Source organism: Lagopus muta, chromosome 1 (genome assembly GCF_023343835.1).
Source record: "Lagopus muta isolate bLagMut1 chromosome 1, bLagMut1 primary, whole genome shotgun sequence".
Taxonomy (NCBI): Eukaryota; Metazoa; Chordata; class Aves; order Galliformes; family Phasianidae; genus Lagopus; species Lagopus muta.
This window is the reverse complement of record NC_064433.1, coordinates 146,590,556-146,616,691: the sequence shown is the minus strand read 5'-3', so window position 1 is coordinate 146,616,691 and position 26,136 is coordinate 146,590,556. Positions and strand designations below refer to the sequence as shown.

At 36.7% G+C, this 26,136-nt stretch overlaps 1 protein-coding gene and 1 long non-coding RNA gene across 2 annotated transcripts in view; both read left to right on the top strand.

The window, feature by feature from the left end:
• Nucleotides 1-26,136, top strand: part of GPC5 (glypican 5) — a gene marked incomplete at its 5' end in the record, with an annotated part of 595,457 nt that overhangs the window by 5,188 nt on the left and 564,133 nt on the right.
• Nucleotides 13,652-24,766, top strand: LOC125688012 (uncharacterized). The gene is made up of 3 exons (XR_007374565.1): nt 13,652-17,665; nt 18,190-18,246; nt 20,545-24,766. It is a non-coding gene; the product is annotated as an uncharacterized LOC125688012 (long non-coding RNA).

The window sequence follows — 26,136 nt, the reverse complement described above, 5'->3', positions numbered from 1 at the left end:
CTTGCCCATCCTAATTTATTCCTGGACTTTAGCTAAGAGTGTTTGCCTGCCTTGTGCTATAGGGCTGGTGGCAGCTGTTTTCAGCCCATCTCCACAGCATCACCTGTGTTTCCCCAACTTTCACTGGCTCAGGCAGGTGGGCCTTGCAGGTCATGCTTCACTCAGCAAAGGTAAGTGGTGTGGAGATGCGTACCTGGGGCAGCTGTGGCTGGACGAGTGTGAAGAAGAGAGGGACCTGGGGGTGTTGGTTGATGCTCGGCTGAACGTGAGCCAACAGTGTGCCCAGGTGGTGAAGAGGGCCAACGGCATCCTGGCCTGCATTAGAAATAGTGTGGCCAGCAGGAGCAGGGAGGTGATCATCCCCCTGTACTCAGCACTGATGAGGCTGCACCTCAAGTACTGTGTTCAGTTTTGGGCTCCTTACTGTAGGAAAGATGTTGAGGTCCTGGAGCACGTCCAGAGAAGGGCAACAAAACTGGTGAGGGGTCTGGAGCACAAGTCTTATGAGGAGCGGCTGAGGGAGCTGGGATTGTTCAGTCTGGAGAAGAGGAGGCTCAGGAGAGACCTCATTGCACTCTACAACTTCCTGAAGGGAGGTTGTGATGAGGAGGGGTTTGTCCTCTTCTCCCAGGCAACGAGCAGGACATGGGGTAATGGCCACAAATTGTATCAGAGGAGGTTTAGGTTGGACATAAGGAAGAACTTTTTCTCTCAGAGAGTGGTCAGGCACTGGAATGGCTGCCCAGAGAAGTGGTGGAGTTGCCGTCCCTGGCAGTGTTCAAGAGGCGTCTGGACGACGTGCTGTGAGATATGGTTTAGTGCTTGTGGTGGCAATGGTGATGAGGAGACGGTTGGACTGGATGATCTTACAGGTCGTTTCCAACCTTGTGATTCTATGATTCTATGAATGGTAATGAAATAATGGTTCACTCTCATTCGATAATATTAAAATACACTGATTTGCTGACATTAACTGTACCAGTTAGAGTATGTAAGATAACTTCTGCAACTGCTCTTTCATTTCTGTGTTGCAAAAATGGAATAGTTGAGATAACTATAAGAAATACAAATAGTTTTCTGTATATATAAATTTATAAGTACATCACAGGAAAGAGAATAAGTGGAATCAGTTGTGAATATTCTTAAAATGCATTAAATTAGAACACACCATGTATTGCTTAAATTGTACCTTCCTTGTCCTTTATAAAACTAGAGAAAGACTATAGATCTGTACCTTTTAACTATAAGGAAAAATCTCTCTAAAGTTTATTAACTATTGTGATTTGGTTCTGTACAATGCAGTGCCTTTATGTTGGTAATAAAACAAATGTGTTATACCTGAGGATAACATCAGGCATTCCTTATATTTTAGGCTGGAATGGACTAGAAATGGAATTGAGTTAAAGCACTGTGATGTGTTCTCAGATGAAGGTCAAAAAGAAAAGAAATTGGTTCTCTTAAAAGAACATAGAGCCTAAAGGCTTTATTCAGTAAATCTATAGCCTAAAGGAGTACCTCTAAGTTCTCAAGAAATGTTTTTTGGGGAAAAAAGCATGGTATCTCTACATTTAATAGTCACTGACTTTAATCAGTGCTAAAATCTAATTCTTTACCTCATTAGCAACTAAACTGAAGTGTGTAAGAGTCTTCAAATTGCACAAGGAGAGAGAGGAGGTAATCCACTTGTGCCATATTATGTGGCTGGACGCTGTGGTTCTGTTAATCTACTGCCTGTTGTCTACTGCAGCTCCTTTGTAGCCTCTGTTTCTGAATCCTCTCTGCTCTGTACCAGAGGGAGAAGTCAAAGATACATCCAGAGCCCAAAGCAGTAATTATTCAACAGAACACATACTCCTGAAGGAAACATGAGTGATGTTTTCATGGGATCTCACTGCTGTGGTACTGACAAGGATAAGATTTGGTAATTCTAATTTGATTCTTAATTCTAAGTTGATCTAATAGCACATCTGACCTCCTGAGCATGTTAAAATTGCTATGAACATTATATTAGTATAATGTTCATAAGAGCAGAGTGACTTGTTGGACTCTCTCTTCCTAATGCAGCCCAGGATACATTGCCCAGAAGGGTATACTGCTGTCAATGCCTGCTGCATGCCAGCACACCCGGGTCCCTCTCTGCGGGGCTGCGAACTCTGCTAACCTGTACTGCTGCGTGGGATTATTTCTCCTCAAGTGCAGAACCCTGCAGTTGCCTTTGTTGAACTTCGTGATGTTCTCTGCCCATAATCCTTCAGCCTGTTGAATTCTATCTTAATGGCAACAAAGTCCTCTGATTTATCTGCCCCTCTGCCCAATTTGGTATCATCAGCATACTCTGCTCAGTAGCTTAATGTTTCTGTCTGTGCTTTTTGGAAAATGTTATTTAAAACACCTTAATTTGTGTAAGGTAACTAATGGAATATGAGAAGTACAAGCCATGTATGCTTCCCTTTTTCCGTAACTGTATTCATAATATAGAATATAGAGTGATTTATCAGAGAAAATATGGAAAAACAGTAGAAGAGTCAACTTAAGAAGCATTACGATTTGTAGATCTAGCGGCAGGGAAATAAGTTCAAAGAGATGGTGTAATAGCTTGAAGCATGTATAAAGGCAAGGTAACACAGATTTTTTACTTTAGAATTTCTTGCTTTTTTTCTTCCTCCACAACCACAAATTCTGACTTGAATCCTCAGGGATGATGTTTTTATAAAAAGACATTTTTTAGTATACAATAAGAAATACAGTACTCAATTGCTCTTCTTGAATATCAGTGTGCCAAACATTTGAGAAGATGTTCATTTCTATGAGCTTTTCTCATCCTGTTAGTGAAGTGGTAAGTTGTCATGACAAATACATGGGGAATGCTGGTCATTAGAGAAAGAAACAGTAAAATATGTTAGACTAGGATTTATGACTGCTTCATATGAAAGTCAGTATGAATATGTTTATTATGTACCTATCGGGAATGGGCTTTCCACTGTTCTGTTATATTTAGTAGCAGTTAGATCTTTTTAGCCCAAGATTTACAGCATGAGAACGCTGGCTATGAGCTATGGGCTGGATCATATAAGCTAGCAAGTCAGTATTCCAAGTGATGTACATTGCATATTCTTTGTACTTTACCAACACTTGTTAGCAATCTTCACAGCTGGAATAAGATTACGGCATCAAGGTAATGCTATTATATGACTAATTAACTGTAATAAGGGTACTCTTCACACAGAATGTTAGTTACTACTGCCATCTAAATTTGTTTAACACTAAATGTCTTTAAAACTCTAGGCATGTCTTTTAAATGTATATAGTGATGTTAAAAAAAAAAAAAAAAAAGAAAGGAAAAAAAACATCTATTTTTTCAGGCTTTTGAGTTTTTGAATTTCTAAAAAAACTGAGTTGATAAAAATAATAATAAAAAAGTGGGAGTTGAACCTTAGTTGCTCCAATGCATGATGGGAACCTATCTGTCAAATTAGTAATTGTCTGGGCTGTTGGTGGAATTGTGTTTAAGTGATTTCCCTACACACCACTCAATTTTCTCTGAATTTGAAAGTTAATACAGAAATTGGTCAGGAGTTGGGAAGATGTGAGAAATAGTGGCAGTGTATGGTTTTATTTCGTTTGATGGAAAGGGATATAGAGTTCACACATTGAGGACAAAATCCTACAGTATTGTCATTTTTCTATTAGTGTGTACTTAGGGCCAATTGGATGAACAGGGTAATATGTTAATTTTGCACAAGTTTAGGAACTTGTCTTTCCAGCAACAGCTAAAATGCATTAGCAGATGGACTTAGCTTTAATGGCCATTTCATGACCATAACTCTGAATCAAAAAGTGAAGGCCTTTGGAAGTTTTAATTATTGCTATATTGCTAAAGATGAGTTGCTCTCTCTCTTCTGGAAGCATTGCTACTATTGTATTAGTATTGTATTAGTCTGCTTAATACAGCTGTCCATGGGTGTCATGGACATCACTGGTAAAATGTACAAAAAAAGCTTTAACTTTCTGTTTTCTGTCTTCATTCTTCCTCCCGACTTCTGTATATTAGCCTTTTTTTGCACAAAGATATGTCGTATTGGATCCAAGCGCTGCAGACTTTGTAGAGCTGAGGAACCAGCTGTACTTGCCTTAAGTGAGGGCTGTGCTCTCTACTGTGTATTTTTAACACTCTCTTCTTTCCTCCAACCTTAGGAGAAGAAAAATCAGAAATGATAATCCATTGATTATCATATTATTAGTGTATTAGTGTATTATTGAACCGTAATCGCTGATTTAGAGGCTAACAAGGAATGTGTGCACTGTTTAACCTTCCTAGTAATACCATTTGACAGTATAGAAAGGAACTAAGAAAGAATTAGTGATTTTTTTCATCTTCCCAAGGGATCAGTAATTATTTATGTTCACAATAGAGTTTGAGAACTTCCCAAGGATTACCTTTTTTCACCTTTTGTTGAAACACACGAGTAGTATTTGTTGCTGGAACTCAAGCTGTCCTTGGATTGCTTATGAATGTGGCAGCCTTTCACCAAAATAGTGGACTTAGCAAGTACCCCTGTGTACAAAAGAGGTAATAAATGGTTTTGTTCACTATGGCAATGATGACAATTTACTACTACAAGGGAAAACTCTACTGCATTTGTGATGTAATCTCTGGAGCATATTGAATCACGCTGCCCTAATGCAGTTTTGTGTTTGTTTTTGTTGTTGTTTTTTTCTTTTTTTCCTTTAAAATTTTTACTACATAACAAATTCAGAGTCAACTTTAACCGTAATCATAGTTAAGTGAATAGACAGAGATTGTTTGAAGTCAAAGTGGATTTGCTGCATTTAAATATGATAAAGTTGCAACCAGTAGTTAAAGTAAATTATACAAACTAAAAAATTGGTTGAAATCTTCTGAGCTGCTTTCTCTGGTAATATGCTAAATCATAAGAAATAATGGAATATTTGTTCATCCAATTATGGACTTGATGGGTGAACTGTTCAGTGGATGAAGAACTGGCTGCAGGATTGCGTCCAGGAAGTGGTGGTCAACGACTCCATATCTGGATGGAGACCAGTGATGAGTGGATTCCCCTGGGAGTCAGTGCTGGGGCCGATACGCTTTAGTATCTTTGTCAATGACATTGACAGTGCGGTTGAGTGCACCCTCAGCAAGTTTTGCTGATAATACGAAGCTGTGGGGTGTGGTTGACACACCAGAGGGACAGGATGACATCAGGAGGGACCTAGACAGGCTTGAGGAGTGGGCCTAGGAGAAATATGTGAGGTTCAACAAATACAAGTACGAGGTCTTGCACCTTGGTCGAGGCTGGGAGAGCTGGGGCTGTTCAGCATGGAGAAGAGAATGCACTGGGGGAGACCTGATAGTGGCTTTTCAGTATTTAAAGGGGAGCTAGAGGAAAGAAGGGGACAGACACTTTAGCAGGATTTGTGGTGATAGCTCAAGAAGAAATTGCTTCAAGCTTAAAGAGGGTAGATTGAGGTATATATTTATAAGGAAAAAGTCTTTTACAGTGATGGTGGTGAGGCTCTGGAATAAATTGCTCAGGGAAGTGTTAGATGCCTCGTTCCTGGAGACATTCAAAGTCAGGCTGGAGGGGACAATGAGCAACCTGATCTAGCTGTGATGTCCCTAGTTATTGCAGGGGAGTTAGACTAGATGACCTCTAAATGTCCCTTCCAACTCTAAGGATTCTATAATTCTTGTAAAACTAAATCTGCTCTGGCACTGATTCAATTGCTTTCCATTTGCAAAGTTTTCTGAAGAATGATTTGGAGATCAGAAAACTCTTTCAGTCAGAACTGTTGTATCTCACTTGAGGTTTCAAATGATACATTGCGCTGTAGGTAATTTGCAATTCAGAGAGCTGCTTTGAAGTTCCAACAGTTTTCTCTTTCTTAGCTCTGTAATCTTTCGTATTTTAAGTGTGATATAAATAAGCTAAGACTCAAGTACAGTGAAGTTAAATGAAACTGATTGTATTAAAAGAAGGTGGACAGGCTGAAATCCATTGTTCACTTGGCTGTTGTATTGACAGATGAGGGTCTCAAAAAATGTCTCCAGTTTGCAGTTATGTATACTGTTCTCTTGCCCTGTAGACTTAACCCATGGCCATGGTGGTGTTACCTTATGGGGTGAGGAAAAGAATCTTAGAATCATAGAATGATTTGGGTTGGAGGAGGCCTTAATGATCATCTAGTTCCAACCCTCTGTCATGGTTACCCAATAGATCAGGCTGCTTAAGATCCCAGCCAACCTGGCCTTGAATACCTCCAGGGTTGGGGCATCTGCAGCTTCTCTGGTCACCTTGTGCCAAGTGCCTCACCACCCTTTTCTTTAAGTAAAGATTATTTTTCTTGGTATCTAATCTAATTCTCTCTTAATTTAAAACCGTTGCCCCATGTTCTATCGCTACAGTTCTAAGATGTCCTTCGCCATCTTTCCTGTAGACTGTCTTTTATGTACTGGAAGGCTTTGTACAAGTCCTTGTAGATGTCATCAGTTATAGTTCTTTATTTACCAACCCTGTAACCTCAACGTAGTAGGCCACCAAGTTTGTCAGACATTATTTGACTTATTGAAGCCACGTTGGCTGTCACCAGCCAGCTCTGTTTTTAAAGTGAATTAGCACAGTTTCCAGGTTGATCTTCTGCATAATCTTTCCAGGCACGGAGGTGAGACAGTGTGGCCTCTAGTTTCTCAGGACTTTTTTTTTTTCCTCTTTTTAAGAAATTGAAGTTATATTTCCCCTTTTCCAGTCAGTGGAAACTTCACCACACTGCAGTGAATTTTCAAGGAAAAGGAGGTGGGAATGTTAATAAAGGGAACAAATATAATACCCACTGTTTGATCTGGGGAACAAAGCTGTTACAGAAATCTTGATAACTTCAGAAATCATCTCTTAAGATGCTATTTTGATTCCTTTATGATACAAAATCAGGACAAGGAGTGTGCTAATGCAGCTTAAAATTGGACCCAGTATTTCTGTACGCACATAGAACTCAGCACTGTAGGGCTATTTTAAGTGCAGAAATCTGGAGATTTAGATTAATACTTAAAATTTCAACGTTAATCCTTAGTTTTATTTCTGTATTGAAAACAAGTCTTTTATTGTTCTAGAGGAATTTACTTCCATTGTGTCTCATTCTTATCTTTTGGATGCTTATTTGCGTACACGTGTTCTTTGCTATGGGCATTTCTGAGGTTTATAAACAAAAGGATTTATTTTATTTCTGTAATAAGTTTTTACCGCCTCCGTATGTTCTTAAATTATACTTGCTTAGTGTGCACTTGTGGAGTCGTGTCTCAGGCTGTGCTTACTTACAGTCACTTAATTGTTTTTCTGAATTATGGTAATACCTGCATTACAATTAAACTGATTTAGGTGTGCTAGAAGTTATGCAATCCTGTCATTGTGGAAGTTACCTGAAATTTCTAACTCAAATACTGGGTGAATACTAAGATTTTGTCAAAATCATATTTTTGTTAGTACCCAGACAACTACTATTTTGGTTTATGTCTGTGTAACAAAGTGATCAGCATAGGCATATGCTAATCTAGAATTTTTATACTTTTAGTAGTGCTTATACATGAGAAAAAAACTGCGAATTACAAATTTAAAACATTTCCTTTGGAGCCAGGGCTATAAAAGCTTGCATTTTCACAGAACTGTGGATGCCTGCTTCCTGCCTGTTCTGAAAATTTTGTGAAGATGATTTGCTGATAAAATATAGGAGTTTAAAAAAAAGGCTGAATTCCAAGAGGGCATAGCAGTATAAAGTTGGTAGTTTAGAACAAATGTTCAGTGTTGTTTCAAAGGCAGCATTTTCTGTAGCCTTTTAGATTTTCAGGATTTGCAAGTGGAAAACCTGATGTTCTGTAGGAGCAAATACTGGTTCTACATTTAATTGGAAAGAAGCAGTGGAAGAAGTATCAGGGTTGGGGATAACTTTCTATGGATATTTTTTAATAGGAAAAGTTCTTGGAATAATAATGGATGAAAAGCTGACAAATTAGCTGTTGTTTAAACTATAACTATAATCTTAGGATTCTTAAACAGAAAGACAGCAGATAAGATTTGTGCTAATAAACCTTGAGCTGGAAAACTGCTCAGTTTTGGGTTATTTATTTGAAGAAAGAAATGGCCCCATTGAAAAAAAAGAGCTGAGGTATACTCTAAAATCTAAACGTAATTAAAAAAAAAAAAAAAAAAAAAAGAGGACAATCCACATTCCTTTTAAATGAGAAACCTAGGGAAGAACTGTGCTATTCTTTCAAAAATGTAGGTGAGAAATTGGTAGAATAAAGTAGGTATCTGTACACTGGCATGCAGTATATGTGAAAAACGTGAAGTATGAATATGAAAAATAGCAATTTTGCTACTGGGAAGTTCTTGCTCCATGCAGGAAACTTAAGAAATTTCGTAGTATTTATAATATAGACAGTCTTATTTTTACACATATTTTCCTTTCAAATTGCACCTCAGCAAATGTGGCGTATTACTTAGGGAGAAATAAAATTTTATACCACATCCTCAAAAGCTTTGTGAGAGGTAAAAATAATTATATTTCTCAGCAAGTATACACTAAAACAATGCAGTTTTATGTGGAATTTTTAAAATAAGATGTTTTTAATATGTAAATCAAATAAATACAATTGCATTCTAAGGGATGCTTTTAAATAGAAAGCATTCTTTTCAAATCTTTTTTTTTTTTTTTTTTTTTTTTTTTTTTTCCCCCCCTCCTGGAGTGAATCAGAAATATATGCCCATCTTTTGGAATAAAGTATTTGGTGTACTGATTTTAACAGTGGTAATGAAACAAGCCTTTACTGAAGTTAAACAGTTCAGCAGTAGGCTTGGGTAATTGTACTTTGAGCCTTGAAAGAATATTGATACATGTCAATTTTTAAGAAATCTACACATATCAGCTTGCATTAAAGGCTTGAACTTAGATCTGTATGGAGTAGAGGAGTGTTGTGTTGGAGGTATGTTGAATTTGGGGTTCCAAAGGAGAATATTTTATATTCACTCTTTTGAGTGAACTAGTTTAAAACCATAGGAGCAGCAGATCCCAATACAGAATGCTGGATGTTTAATGTAGTTAGCTGCATAGCAGTTTAGTGCATGTATAGTAGCTATTTGTGTTAGATTTCTTTTTAATAAGTCTAAAAATAGAGCAGATTTCTGAGTAGAATGTGCTGTTTTCTGGGTTACTTCTTGGTTTGCATTGTGTAAGTGCAAGACTCCTTCTGCAGCTCTTCTGTTCTGTGTGATTACTTAGTGTTCATCATGACGGAAGAGTCCTAGAGCCATCAAATGGCTTGGATTGTTTAGTTCCAGTCACTATCTTACCATGCACATAGTCTCCCTCCTGTTTATGAACTCCCTTTAAAGAGCACAATGAGGTCTCCCTGCAGCCTTCACTTCTCAAGCTAAATAAGCTCAGCACCCTCATTCTTTCTTTATATGAGAGGTGCTCCAGCCTTCTGATCATCCTTGTGGCCCTCTCTTGACCTGCTCCAATGGTTACAAAGCTTTCTTGAGCTGAGGGCCTCAGACCTGCACACAGTACTTCAGGTGGGACCTCATAAGGGCAGAATAGAAGGAATAGTCCCCTCCCTCAACTTGCTGTCCTCTGTTCCTTTATTGCCGTCCAGGATGCGGTTGACTTCTTGTGAAGTTCTTTTCTGCAGAACTGCTAGGCAAGGTGATAAAATTAAGTCCGTGTTTCAGTGGTTAGGGTACTCATCTGCAACAGAGAAACAATGCAAGTTGCTCCTCCATTGGGTGTTTTAAAATGCTAATATTATCTATAAATATAGGCTACAGTAGCAAAGTTTCCTCTACCAGGCCTGAATCTCTGTAGAGCAAGTGTTTCTCAAGGCAAGTATGAAATTCTGGACTGGCTATACTTCCAGTTGTCTAGATCTCAGCAATTTTGTTGTTGCTCTCTTCCACAGATCATGTTTTGACAGGAGTATTTTGAAAATAGTGAAGTACATGCTAAATGGGAGCTCACTACATTCTCACAAGGAGAGGAGAGATGCATTGTAAATTCCATATTGTTGTTCTTCACTACCACCACTGGGATAGCTGTGGTCTGCCTACTTGGCTTGGATGAGATAAACTTTGCATATTAAACCTACATATTCTGCAGGATCATGCTAAATAGGTGGTTGAGGAAAACTTCAAATGAGTAATGTGGTGGATTTTTTTTTGTTTTTGTTTCAGAGTATAGCATATCTTTGTTTCACGCTTATGTAAAATGCAGCGTACACATATAAATGTATTCAATTATTGCTAGGTATCTAAAAGTAACATAAGTATTGCTTATTCTTTACCTTGTGCATATAAGATATTTAGTTTTTGTGATTTGAAGACTGGAATAATTGTTGTTAAAATTTGCGAGTTTTGTAGATGTACAGAAGGGGACTGGAAATTTTAAGATATAGCATGGTTTTGCATGGTGTTCCTAACATACTTTTATAATCTAACTTTTTTGCTTTTACCTGATACAGTTTTACCCTCATGTTATTTTAAACAAAGTGCTGGTAATGTAAAATGTCTGATGACTCCGTAAAATGTCTCAGACTGGACGTTAGAAAATACTACTTATCTGAAAGAGTGGTCAGGTACTGGAATGGGCTGCCCAGGGAGGTGGTGGAGTCGCTGACCCTGGAGGTGTTCAAGGAACATTTGGATGTGGTGCTGAGGGACTTGGTTTAGTGAGAACTATTGGTGATGGTTGGATTGGATGATCTTGTAGGTCTTTTCCAGCCTTGGTGATTCTATGTTTCTGATTATCATCAGTGAGAATTCAAATTTTGTCACTACTTGTATGTTATTTAAAAGCAGCAAGCAAATATGCTATAAGCAAAATAAGGCCTAGTTCAGTCATATTTATTCATATCTATTTACATTTATTTTATTCATACCTATTTACATTTTAATTTGCTTTTTTTTACTGTGTAGCTGTTGTACTGAGGCTGTTACCTGCCTGATTCTGATTTTATTATGATTGTCAGCATTGTAGAGAAAGCTGCAAATTCAATTTTGGTCAGTCCCATGAGGGACTTGATTCTTCATGACTTGTTATTGTAAAAATAACCTGAAATAGCTACCTAATTTAAGAGTTTCCATTAAAGTAGAGGATTAAGATTTGTAATTTCTTTTATTCAAGGACTTTTCCTTTACTCTGTTAATAGGTAAAAGCTAATATCTGAGGAACTTTTGTAGGAATAACTCCCCTTGGGAAGGATTTAGTTTTTCATTTAATATTTCCATTTTATACTTAATGGTGCATTAAAGCCAGCTTAATTCTTTCTTTTATACTGGTGATCACGAACCTGCTGTTTTCTTTTAAAGATGATGTTTTCTTGGGTATTTATTATAATTTAAGGTTTAAATATAGCCCTTGCTACAGTCACCATGCTTAGTCCTTACTGTGAAATAGATTAATGACTCCTGTGGTTTAAGAAAAAAAGAATACATTTCTTCTCACTTATTTTCTTGGCTTTATCAAATAAACTTTCATTTACTTTTGAATCAAACTTGGAGGCAATCATTCAATGGGTGGTAACTTGAACTTCTTGATTCTGTTACTGATTTGCTGAAAGTATGAGCAAATAGAAATAGGGTGAAGTTAGAAGAGGCCATAAGAAATGAGGGATGGTAGCTGTAACAAAAGAGTTACATGTTAATGATGCAATGCAGTGCAGCTTTCCAAGAGGCAAATGTGTTAGCAGCAACTCACTAGGACAGGATTCTGGACTTAATTCTGTTGTGTGATAGACACCTATCTTTTGTATTTTTAGAAGCAGGTTGTCCTGTCCATCCTTCAAACCTACATTCTTCAGAGGTGCTGATCCTGTCTGCCTTCTGTCATACCTGCCAGTTTGTGAAGGGTGTCCTGCATAATCTAGAGAATGGCAAACAACGCTGTTTTTGATGAAAGTTTCAAGTTCGTTCTTTCAGACTGCAGATGCCCACATCTGTTGTCTTTATGTGAGCTAGGGACATTTCTTCTTGCAACAACCAAAACTGACAAGATCAATTATGCCTATTTTAAGTGGAGTTAGGTAGCTCTATGGCCTCCAGTGGCTCCCTACACCTACATTAACAATGTACAGTTTTTACTTACATATGCCATATGTAGAGTATATTTATTAAAGAAGGACTCAGTAATATTAAGGTCTTTCACAAGGTCACCAGTGCAGTCGCTAGAGCCTGGGGTGGGAAGGAGAAAACAAACAAAAAAGTATTTCAGACTGCTGCTTATCATCACACTTCTTGAACTGGATACAGAACAGACAAGGTAGCAGGGAAAAAAAAAAAAACAAAACAGCACAGATTTGTACTTCCAACTACATGTTTACTTCTCTAGCTGAGATAGTTCCTTGATATCCCACTTCTTTCTCTGCAGTTGCTATGGTACCTAATGCAACTGGAACAGGAACATACTGTCAAACAGATTTGGGAAGGCGTACTTAATCTGAAGCTTTTTGCATCTCTTTTTAAAACTCAGTTCCTCTCATGAAACAATCAAGATTACTTATACAAGTCACTTAAATAATTAAATGTATCCATTTATCCATGCCAATTAAATCAGACCTTTAAAAAAATGTCCAAGCATGAACTTATGTGAGTGTACTCATCAAGGCAATCAACCAGGGAATGGATTAATAAAAATGAAATAAGAAAACTAAGACATGATATTGAAATAATTATAAAAGCCAAGCCTCAGGGAAATAATGGGGGAAGTATAGAATTAGAGAATTAGGATGAAGGAAAAAGAAAAGTCATAGAAAAGTCACTGAAGAGTTTACAACCTAAAATGAATAAATAACAAAAGGGAAGGGAAAATTTAAAGACTGTATTAACATTTCAGTGCATCTAATTAATTAGCTGGTTGTCCATGAAGTATCCACGAAGTTGCTTTTCCACTCTCCAAATGATAGTGCTATTTTGAGGACTGCCTTGAAGGTAATGTCTCATATTTTATGTTGGCCCATAATGTCAGAGGCAGATGTTGGTGGTATGGTAGTACAGATTGAACCTTCCCACTAATATGCCATTATATGTTGTTGCTTAGTGGCAGGTGGCAGTAGAGGGGCTGTCTGATCAAATGGCACCTGACTAGGAAGTGTGTGTGAAGCAAAGGTGTGTCTCTGTATTTCTCCATGCAAAATAAGATGGCCCCCATTGACGTTCACTGACACTTTGCTGACCATTGATGGGGACCAACCAGTGGATATGAGCAGTGGGCAGTGCATTTTAGCGGTGACAGCAGCGACCGTGGGTCACTTCTGCTGGTGCAGATTTTTACAAGCACAGTATGCAGGCTCCTGTTGAAAATATATAGTGAATGATGGTGACTAGTTTGAAAAATGGTGCTTTGTAGCTGAGACTTTGCTCTGATCAAATAGAGTTATTGTGCTCTCTGTATCTGTTGTTGTTTCCAAGGAATTAAGTCTAAGCTAAACAGTCCCAGCTCTCTTTGCCTTTCATTGTATTAGTGATGCTTCTGTCACTTTGTTATCTTTGTAGTTCTCTCTCCATAGTCATTGCATTGAATCTGTTAGTACAGCATCTTTTTTGTACAGGGGAGCCCACAAGTGGACACAGTACTCCAGGTGTGGCCTCACCAAAGGTGAATAAAAGGGCAGGTTCACCTCTCAGAACCTGTTGGCAACATGCCTCCTGATACAGTCCAGGAGGTTGGTCCACTAGAACCCCAAGGGCCTTTTTTGCAAAACTGATTTCCAGTTAGCATCAGTTGGTCCATGGGATTCATCATCCCTGGATGATGAATTTGGCATTTGTCTTTGTTAAACTGCACAAATTTCTGGTTAGCCCATAAAAGCAGAAAGATAAAAGCAGAAAGACCTATTGCTTAGTCTTCCAAGACAGAGAACAAGGATCAGCTTTGGAAACATTCCAGTTTGTACAGTTGTTTTGAATCAAGTGGCTCTAAAATAAAGCAAGATCCATAAGTACAGCAGAGAGCAGAGTTGAAGTCCCCCTGCTGTCCATTTCTAGGAAGGCTCCTTATCCTGAAAGGGAAAAAATGTGTTTGCATAAAAGCAGCATATTTAAAGCATATATATAAATACCTTATGAGGACTATGCTTTCAATGGATAAATACTGAAAAACAGGTGCTGTATCTAATTTTTAAATACTTATGAAAATTTTGGGGATAAAAAAGTAATTCACAAGTAAAAGTGTTAGGCTTTTCACTTAATTAATTTTCCAAGGACACAGTTTTACAGGTTAATAACAAAACAGGCCTTTAGTCTTCACTGGACAACTAGATACCAAGACTGGGAATATTTAGGAGTGGTTAAAGCAATATGCTCTTTCAAAAAGTCCTGAAGTAGTACTTAAGATTGTATTGAGTACAAGAACTTAGTCTTCAGACTAATTTTCAAGTATCTAAAATAAGCTGTTTTACATTTCTAGTAATCTAATAATAGGTCATATCTTAAGAACAGCATAGCTGAAATCTGATCCACTCACTAGAGATCGTGAGAGATATTATCTCTATCTACAAATTTTTGCCTAACTTATTTATATAACAAAATTAAGCAAATTTTAATGATACTATGTATGATATAATAATTGTATTTTGTCACCCTTGCATTTTTCTCTTTCAAATAAGCATGTTCTCAATTCTGTACACTTAGCATAGTAACACTGAGTCATGAATCACAAAAAATAAAGTGTATAGCAAAAAAGAATACCTGTTGTTCTTTACTAAAGAACATTGTTTCTCTAGTGAAATAATGTTCACTGGAGAAACATGTACAGAATAACCAGGTTTCACTTAATAATAAATTATAGCTTGCTTGCTTCCATACTTATTATTTTCCTGTATTATGCTAAGAATTTTACTTGATAACCTAAATACAACATGGAGGAGGAAGGGTTGAAGATATTTCTTATTGTAAAATAGCAGTGTTGCTATACTTCAAGAGGGTGAAAATATCTCACATTGTTAACAAAGTGATTGTCTTGAAGAACTTTGATCTACTTTCTGCCAATTAATAAAATGTTGCCCAAACTATTTTAACTCCAGTTTTGTTGGAACATTTAAGGGTTTGAAGTTCCATTCATTGATCTTGGGCTCTTAATCTGTTTTAGAAACTAAATCAAAATTCAGTTAGGTAGACAATGAATCATGGTAGAGAGTGCAAAGAGAAAGAGAAGACATTTGGAGGATATGCAAAGCCCTTATCTGTTCTTACAAGAAGCGTTGGCAAATTATTTTACAAAAACTGAGAGTGCAGAACAAAAATGACAGTGAAATGCAGGTTCTTGGTGCTGAAAGAAATAAATTACAGTCACGTGAAGACTTAAATTATGTTTCATGATTTGAAAAGATTTACTAAGGATGTAAAATGCATGAGCCTTGCAATACTTAAAATACATGCAAAGCATACCAAGAGAAATCAGAGTAACTACAAACTCTACATATGAAATGTATACTGCAGAAGAACTTCATGATGCACGTACCATACTAAATCTCATTTAGTTTTAGAAGTGCTTGGAGAATGTGACTCACTGGTCTTCCATTAACTATGTATGTGAGGAAGAGTATTGTGGGAAAATGTGCATGGGATAGTCTGCATTCAGTCTTCTGATCAAATTGATGTTATTCATCTTTCAAGAAACTAATGGTAGACTGTACTACCAGGAATGCCTTCATATGTTCGCATTCACCTTTTTTAAGGATCAAATAGAATCATAGAATCTGACCGCTGTAGCATACCTTGGGCATGCAAGAAGTTTTTATTATAAAGTAAGACAGAGGCTTGCAAATGACTACAGTGCATCTCCTTAAAATCCGATGCTAAATCTGAACTGAAATACTTGAGATGAGATTGATATTATATTACCTCCACAGATTGGCCAGTCACCTTGAACATTAAAATTTATGACTTATTTTTATCTGAGTCTGTTTGGCTGAGTTCTCAGATACTGGCTGTTGTTGCATCTTCACTTATTAAAGATCTCCTTAGCACCTAGGATACTGTAGTTACTGATAAACTACAAAAATAAAATCCTGGAATAAAATATAAATTGAAGTTGAAGTCAACAAATCTCATTCTTCCCCAGACAAGGCTAAACAACAAGTATGATTTTCCTAAGAGGTGATAATAAGGTTCTTTATGATTAGAAGTTAGGGAGCTTCAGTGATAGGAGATTTCAAAGCCTATGTCAGTAGAGTACTGAATACAGTATTCAAAATGCAGGAGAACATCAGTTTAGGTAATAACATACATGTTTCCTGCTTTGCTATTTGTTACTTTTCTAACAGTACCTACTATATATTTACTTTTTAAAATTTTTGGACAATTAACCTGAATTTTGCACATAAATAACTTGCAGTCTTAAGATCTTATTCCAGGTCAACTGTGAGCTTACTTCATTTTAACATGAAGTAAGATTTCTTTTCCCCGTATGTATCGCTTAACATATGCTACTGGATTTCATAGCTTCTCAGGTAGCTGGAGGAGATCTGCAGATCCTGTGCCTTGGCTGTTACAGATACTCTGCAGCTTCTTTGTTTATGCTGTTAAGTCTATGGTTATGTAACTGAAGACCGCTTTAATTGCTTTAAAGCAGATGTTATTGACAATAATATTGATGGCAGTAGAACTGATAGACAGTAGCATCGTTTACATTCTTAATTTAGGAGTTATCTAAATACTGTGAGACTTTAAGAATAAATTATTCTTTACTTGTCAGATGTGAAAACTTTAGTACGCACCTGCAGCATACTGAAATGCAAGCAGAAATCTGCCTTCTGAAAGAAGAGCAAAAAGGTAGTTGGTATAGTGTCAGCCTTAAAAGGGACTTTGTTGAAGTTACACAGCTATTTTGCCATGATAAGAGGCCAGCAATCAAAGGCCTCTAATTACTGGAAAGCGACTTGATTTCTGCAAAGAGAGATTTGATGTCAGTTGTTTGACAAAGAAATATGATTGATGTCTGATGGATGGAATCAATGGATGTGTGAATGAAGAGCCAGTCAGATATTTGTTGGAAATTCAGGTTTCCTTTTCCAGATATTGTTCATTAAAATACATAGGAGTCAGATTCAAATCCTGACAACGGGATCGCTGGGCGATGCCTTTATGTTGATCAGGACTTGAAACATGAATTTTATTTGACATACCATATATTGTGATAGAATTATATTTAGAGTTAATTCATTAAATTTTCACAAAAAATCCCTTAAGAATAACCATGACAGATTGTCTGTAATGGCTTATAAATATAGTTTCATTAATAATTCTATTCTGAAAAGAAAATTAAATAACATTGCAGTTACATTTGCTTCAAAGATTACAAATACTTGCTTTTGAACGCCTCTGGTATCACTGTGAAGGAAAAGTAGTTTGAGTTTTTTTCCTGCTCTAGCTTTGAACCTACAAGTATAGTACTCCAGCAAAGTTCAATTTATGTTGTCTCCTCTGGTATAGAAAAAAACAGGAGGTTTTGCAACATATGTAATTGTGTTCAGGTTATATCTTTTTTCTAATTTGTCATAGAAAGGATAGGTATTTGTGCTACTGTCATGTTCATGCACTTGAATGTGTGAAGACTTTGAAGTCCAGGATCTGTATCTTTTCATCTGAGATGCCGTAAACAGAAGGTACGTGTTACTGAAATTAATGTGGCGATTCGGTGTTGCCAGTAAGGCAGTTGGGTGGTGGAAACACTGAGGTAATTAAGTCATCTACTGAGAACATGGTTGGAGGGCTTTTCTGAGACAAGTCATCTGACTTAGCTGTTTACTGTTGTCTGCCTATGCTTAGTCATTTCAAGTTTTAGAAAATTAACAGAATATATTCTGTGTTAAATTAGGCACTTGAAGTCTCTTTGTAGACTTTAGAAAGAAAGGATAGTATAGCATGTCCAAGACAGATTCTTAGAGGTAACATTCCTCCATGAACAACAGAAAGAGCCTAAGGTCAATATACTCCTAGACTAGAGATTTCTCATATAATAAGTGAATGATCTGCAAATTGAATCTGTAAGTCACTATAGAATATCTGAACTCAGCTCTGAAATTCAGCAGAAATAAAACTCAGAATAAAAGCTAGGGGTGCACTGAAGTTGTAGTGATGGAAGATGTGACTAACATTTTTTTTAAATCATTTCTTCTGTCTTCTGAAGTTCCATCCATCTGAAGAAAATGAAATTTTGAAGTTTAGCATGCATCTCAAATGAAAGGTAACAAAGAATTGGTTTACCGAATATACATATGAATACAGATACATTTTCAGGTTTAGTGTGATAAATAATAATTTAGAAGACAGTTATGAATCAAACAAATTCTTAGTAATGTTGTCCACTGAGCTTTAGTATCATTATGTTCATAAAATTGCAATTCTAACAAGGGATGAGTGAGATATCTTTTTTCCTATGTAAATATCCCACAAAATGTAGGGTAGACAAGCCCTTTTTTAGAGATATTTTAAATCTGAGAGGAACAGATAGGCAATGTTTATAGTGCCTGTCATCATAAACATCCTTTTTGATCCAGATGTGGCAGGCCCTTCTACATGTCTATTGTCCCCACTGCAAAAAGTCCCTTCTAGTTGCAATTCTCAGCTTTTTATGAAAACTGTAGCAATTGAATACAATTGAAAATCTGAAGGCCATCAAACAAAAAGAAATGTAATTCGCCTAGAGAGCTAAAGGAGGGATTAATATTAACAGTTCTTAGAGAAAGGTGTGACTGGCACATACACTCATGAGGTTAGACAGATGTGAATTCATACCACAGCTATGCTGTCACTTCTACTCGTCAAGAAAAATGGGAACTATTGTTTATCCATCTAGCCTAAGCAGTTTACTCTATGGTAAAGCTATGGCTTGTGCCACTTGGTTTGAGTACCAGAGAGGAAAAAAGAAAAATAAATGGTAAGTGTTAGAACCTGTGAGGATCTAGAAATTTCTTGTGCAGTACAGTGATGAGTATGAATAGATAGAGAACCCAACCCAGATTTAAATCCTTAGTGCATTTTGCATCTGGCTTACTGTCACAGGTGAATTACATTGAAACAAATTACTCATACGAGGTTAACCAAAAGGACTTACCAATCAATGTTTGATGGTGATCAAGCACTCTACTGCTTACTGTGGCTGATAATTAAGCTTGCTTGATGTTCACAAAATATCACACACACACACATATACATGTATATATGTGTATATAAATGTTGTGCACATATAAAAAATGTTGCTTACTTTGATGCAAATGTTGGATACCTGGTAAGAAATCTCTTGGCCTCAAGAAGTAACTTTAAGAGACATCGTGGCTCAAGGAGAGATCACCACCATGCAGGATACTGACATACAGGAGAGCTTGAAAGGCTCCGGTGGCTGCTAGTCAATAGTGTGAAGTTGTTGACTTGTGGTCAGACTTCCTCCCTTCACAGTCATACAATACATACCTTTAATTTTTTTTTTTTCTTTTTTTTTTTCCTTAGTAGTAGGCTTTTATTTCCCTCTCCCCAGGGAGCTGGGCTTGTTCAGCCTGGAGAAAAGAAGGTTGCGGGGTGACCTCATTGCAGCCTTTCAGTACCTAAAGGGAGCCTACTAACAGGAGGGGAATCAACTCTTCAAAAAGGTAGATAATGGCAGGAGAAGGGGAACTGGTTTGAAGTTGAGGGAGGGCAGATTTAGGTTGGATGTCAGGGGGAAGTTCTTCGCAGAGAGAGTGATGAGGTGCTGGAACAGGCTGCCCAGAGAGGTTGTGGATGCCCCACCCCTAGAGGTGTTCAAGGCCAGATTGGATGGGGCTCTGGGCAGCAGTATTAAATGTGGAGGTTGGTGGCTCTGCATGTGGCAGGGGGGTTGGAGATTCATGATCCTTAAGGTCCCTTCCAACCCGGACCATTCTGTGATTTTCCTTTTTTTTTTTTTTTTTTTTCCTTACTAGTGTCTGCCAGCATAAAATAGAAAGAGATCATACAATCATCTATCAAACACGTTTTAAAGTGTTCATTTAAATGTGATTTTGTTAGATTAGGATAATCTAAATTTTTTTTCTGCAGTTATTACATGCTACCCATTTCCACTTACTCAAAATCACATCTAGATTACAAGCCTTTTTAGACTTACTGTGTAATATATAATTCACTCACACTGTAGAAATTGATTTTAGAACTGCTCTTCAGATCTCAAATTATCCCTAAAATACTTTAAAAATATACAAAATCTCTTCTAGTTGTGTTAAAATCCTGTGGAATATAATATGTAAACCAGTGCTCCAGGCAATGACATGCCCACATACAAAGAAAGAAACACTGACAGAAACATTGTGAGATGGATTAAATGCAGTAAAAAAGAGGAAGCGTATTTCCATTTTCTGTTGTAATTGCTGCAAGTGTTCATTTATTGACTCGAAGCTGTAGTATTAATGCACAGCTTTTGGACTCTGGACTTAAAAGGACATAAATTATAAATGAATTCAAGCCTTAAAGACTGAATTATTCCATTTGTACTTTTTTTTTTCCTCTGCAGAAACCCAGATGTTTTAAGATACAGATTGATGTGACTCCCTGTGTCAATTTGGATTCATTGCTATAGTACTAGTCCATGACTCTCTGATGTTTAGACAGTTTGTAGTTTTTGATGGCTAGCTGCAAATTCTGAGAGTCCACTCAAGGTGAGAAAAATATACTGTTCTCCCACAGATCTTACAATTCCCTAGTTGTAGATTTTGATGACTGGAGATCTGTCTGAGCTGTGATAAAATCTTTGAGTAAGTTGTATCATTAGATCATCTAGTCAAACATTATGTATTTACCTCTACATGGAGTTTAATAGGTAAAATTTGACTACTGTTTTTTTATTGAGTTTTCAGTAGGAGATGATGAAACCATGACTTTATTTGATAATTTGATCCAGTGGGTGATCCTTAATGCATGTGAACATCTTTTCTGGTAGATTAAAGAGTCCTTTAACGTTCAGTATTTTCTCCACATAATATTCTCTTTATGAGTGTAATGATACAATTCTCAGAAATGGTTTTGGTAAGCAAAGCTACTGTCTTACGTGCCTTGTAAAATATTTTATCCAATCCACAAATAGTTTTACTGGTTCTTTCATACAGTATCTCTTTCTTAAGCAGGAAAGTAAAAGTTTATTGTTAAAAAAATACATATAATTTTATGATATCATTCACTTTAATGACACATACAGAAGCTAAATTTTTTCTATACTTCTCTTGCATTCTTTGTTAGTACTTGTTTGCATATATCTGGACTTTTTCATGAACCTGCATGTGATCTTTTATTGCATGTTTTTGTTAGAGGATTAGCTGAGTATGATGAGGGGTGACTGCACTTCTTCCTTCACAGTTTCCCCAAGTTATTTTTGTTTCCAGGACATCAAGGTTTCACCCACTGCTAAGTGAAACTTTTGGAGAACTTAGAAAAGCGATGATCTTAAATACCTACAGTGTACGGATAATGTCACTCTGATCCTGAAAGTATGCAAGACAGAACTGATACTAAGAAAATAGTAAAGAAGGAAGGCTGAAAACAAGTATGGCTAAGTTACATACAAATAAAATTGTTAACCTCTTTGTCCAATAAACTGCATTTTTACTATAAGCAATATACCTTAAGCTCCCTAAAAAACATGGAGACTGTATGGCATTATGGAAAACTATGAGCTTTATGTGTTCAAAGTAAATTCAAGATGGGGTAACTGCATCTTCTCGCTGCCTTTATGGATGATGACTCCCATTTTTGCTTCCTGGTGTGAGATATGAGGTGGACTTGCTTTTTCCTCTGTATTCTTCCAATGAGGAGAGAATGGGGAGAATTCCCTATTTTTTTCCAGTATTTCCAAGTTTGAAGAAGAACTAGCAAAAGAAGGGGATCTACATTCTCTTTTCTAGTAAGCCTGAAGAAGGTTTAAGGCCTCCCTGTCCCATGTAAGAGGAAGAGGGGAAGCAGAGAATCACTAAGCTTTTTACTTATAAAGTAGGTGAAATTCAATTCTGGTATCCCTGGGGTATAAACAAAATGTTGGTATGCACATTTCTGGGATTTTCAGTGAAGATGGTAGGTAAGAAAGGAAGAAACGCTTCTTGGCTTTTATACTTCATAGAGGCAACAGAGAAGAACATAAAGATCTTGGGAGAGATCAAACTGGAAGTCAAGAACTTCAAAACAAGAAGTATGGAATGCAAAGAAGGGTGGCCCTTGTGAGAAGCTACCTAGACAGCTGCACAACTCTTAGATAGAAACTAGCTCATGTCATATATATACGAGGATTCAGTCTGTAGGCCAAGTAAGGTCAGACTGCCCTGCAGGATCTTATGTAGCTAAATAAATCCTTCCACTCCAGTTAATTCCTTGCAACTCTAGTCATGTAAGTTGTAAGCATTGTGGCCTTTCTTCTGCAGTTGACAGAGAAAAGTAGGCAGGGCTGAAGGCAAATGTTTCCTGACCTGAGAATAAGATCATCAGGATGCTGGAAACTACTGGAAAAGACATGAGGAATAGCTATTTGTGACAAATGACAGTGTGTGTAGCAAAGAAATTGCCAATAGTGGTGTGGAGGCTGGCTGGATTTCTTAGGTAGTTAATAGAAAGTTAAGTGAGAAATGGCTGAGTGTTGCACATAGCCAGTGGGGATTATTGAAGATCTCTAGAGGAGAGGAGGCTTGCCAGGCTAGCAGGACATAGATATTAGTTGAGATACAGAGGTAATGATGTACTGAATTTGGATTCAGATGTAGCAAAACAGAGACCAAAGAAGAAAAACTAAGGATGGGTTGTGTATTTGGGAAAAGACTGAGACAGAGAAAGGGAGAATGAAGAGTGACCAAAATGAGGGCAAAAAAAAATGGGAAGGGCAAGCTGTTCAGTTTATGAGGTGTGTGTTTGCCAAAGGCATCTACCAGACAGTCCTACTCAAGCTCGCTGCAGCCAGAATAAGAAAGGAAATCAAATCCCTTGATCTGACCATACCAGGAGTCAAACTTCAGTGGCAAGGAAGACTGAACTGGGAGAATACCTTCTGTTTAATTATTTCTGAATGTTTGCAAGCTTTTTACTGATAATCTCCTACAAATGTGGCTGATTTCTGTTTTATTTCATGACTGGAAGTGATCTGCCTCTGTTAGAACAGTTATGCATCTATCAATCTCCCATGGTAATATGTTGACAATCTCTGTTTTTAGACCCCTATTACAAGTTTTTTCTCCAAATGGTATGTTCTGTCTGCGTATAATGCTTCCATCTAATTCTCATCTACTTACACTTGTTTAGTTGAAATGAAAAGTGTAGCCTTTGCCCTTAGCCATTGCTTATCTTCCTTTTTACAATCTGAATAAAATGTGTTTATGCATGCAGCACAGTAAATTAAAAAGCCTTTCTTTTGTAGAGTAGTGGTAATATCTTTATTAATTTACATAGGTATTCTAATTCTATTGGGAAAAAACTGTTTATTTTTTTTTTTCAGTCTTACTAGATCTGTTTCCTTCTGACAACATAAACTTCCAAGAGAAGTATTGTAAAGCAGAGTAACATCTGTTATTTTACATGTTCACATAGCCATTTCTTTTTGGAGTTTCCAATATTCTATATTCTTCAGATGCAGGATGGTTTAATAACAATTTCAATCATAAGCTCGTATAGCCCTGCACCCTACCCCCTGCCCCTCACTGTCATGGTAGCTTTTCCCTACTGTGTGACACTGCCCAGCCCTGGGCGCATGGTCAATCAAGTCTGGCATGTTACATTTATTACAATGTTTTCCACATAGTGATGGAATGAGTTTGACTGATATAGGATTTCTGAAACCAGTGACCCAGTTGCTGTCGTCATGAAACCAAAGGTAGCTTTCCACAAAGCGTTGCAGAGGATTTGAGGAGTGGTGGCAGATGTTAATTGAGTATAAAACAAAATTTAATGCAAAATACTAAAACTTTGAGGTGTTGAATCAGTACAGAGGGGAACTTTGTTTAAGTTTAATCTAGAAGTTACCATGATGAGTTATACAGAAGTCAGTGTCAGAAGTGAAAACTCCTGTTGACTTCTATGTTCAGTCTTCAACATACTTTTCTTCTGTCAGAAATGTACTGCAGTGTTTTTCAGTGAATTATAGGATACTCTGTTTCTGGAAAGCCAGCTGCTGTTACCAGTTAGTGAAAGTATGATCAAGCATTCATATATATTTTAGAACCACATAAATAAGATATGGAAAGCCTCTGTATTGAATCAATAGTATGATTTTCTGACAAAACTACAGCTGGCAGTCTATTAATATAAAAGATGGAGAAAACCTAGAAATTTAAAATGACCTGAGGTTTCTTAGTGAAAGTACTATTTTATTTATAGATTACTTTGCAATTTTAACTTTTTAGTTTTAGAAGTTAATTCTTCCAAGATGTATGAGAGCACAGGTTATAGCTGCCCTGAGGGAATTCATTAGGGGAATCTTACGTAACCAGCCTTGCATCAAACAGTATGTGGAGTTATCAGTGCAAAGCAGATCGCTTTCAAGAAACAAAGGCCACACATCAAAGTGTAAAATGAATCCTGTGTATTTTCACAGATGTGCTCTGTACTGTGCTGCTACAATGAGTAGCACATACTAGCTTTGTACAGCTACGTTTTAATATCTAACTGCTTCCCCAGACTATTCTTTTTTTTTTTCTTTACAAATAAATACAAGAATATTTGTTCTCAAGTTAAGTATTTTAAGTTTTTTTTTGTAAATGTAAGAAAGCCATATGACACTCAGTTTAATAGCATTTATGGAAAAGGAAAAAGTGAATTTTATGTTAAAAAAAAAAAACCACAAAATAGTGGCTGTGAGCTACTGCTATTTAGTGCTGAGATACTGAATTTATGATAGTTTTGTAAGTATGTCAACTTAGTACTCAATAGGAGTAAAAAAAAAAAAAAAACCTTAACAAAACAAAACAAACTAAAATTGAAGTGTTAGGAATTTAGCAAAGAAAAGAAAACAGCACTGGAGTTACAGTAAGCTTGCATTTCAGAAACATTTTGATTTATTTCTAATTACCTCAGAAAAGATGCTGTAGGACGCATGTGATAAACAGAGATTCTTTTTTCACTCTGTCCTCCAATAATATGAGGCATAAATGAATTTATTAGAAGGTGGATCTTCTCAGGAAGCTGTGAATTTAACGGCATTGAGATGGAGTGGCTGCAAAACATTTACATCAATTCAGTTCCACAGAGTCGTTCACTAGTAAATGCGAATTTGCCACCTCTGGCTAACAAAATCTAGTCTAAATTGGAAACTGGAGAATACCAGGTCTAATGTAAGGCTTTTCAGGAAGCATATATAGTACTGCTTCATACACAGTGTTGGTGAAGATGGCTTTTTGTCCTGATCCAGTCCACGTAGTATGATAAAATTGTTTCTTTTATTTGGTATAGATCATAGAATAACAAAAACTTTAAGTAGATTGAAGGAAAAATGCAAGTAATGACATAATACTTATAAATTTAACCATTTAATGACAAGAAAATAAAAATCTGAAGTGATGTTAATTCATCAAAGTTCAATTTTTTAAATAAAGGATTGGTAATTGATATCCTAGATGACTAGATAGAACAGAAAGCTCTTGTCATAAAATGCAAAAGAAAACTTAGAATTCTCTACTGACAGCAGAAAACTTCGTTTTTTCTTTCCCTTTATTTATTTATTTATTTTTAGTAGAATGCCTTAGTATTCCTTTTAAAGAAAAGTGAAAATAGAGGAAGTCTTCTGTTCTGCTTTATGCTTGAATGCCATAAACTTAAGAAGTGACTCTTCTTTGAACCTTTACTTTTTGTTCCATGAAGCTCTTGTTCCTTTCTGGAGCTACAATCGAAAAGGTGAGGGGGTTTTTCATTTCCCCTCCCCCAGTTCATACTTGTACCTATGAAAGCAAGGAGTGAGAAATTAACATAAGTTTTGTCATCAGTCTCACTGGAAAAATATTTTAGCTGTTAAATCAAATATAATTTTGTGATTTTGTAATAGACCTGTAGGAAAACAAAAAATAATTACTTCTTCAACTGGGACCATGTTTTCCTTATAATATTAGCTTATACACTGAAATATAATAATTTTAAAGCATCA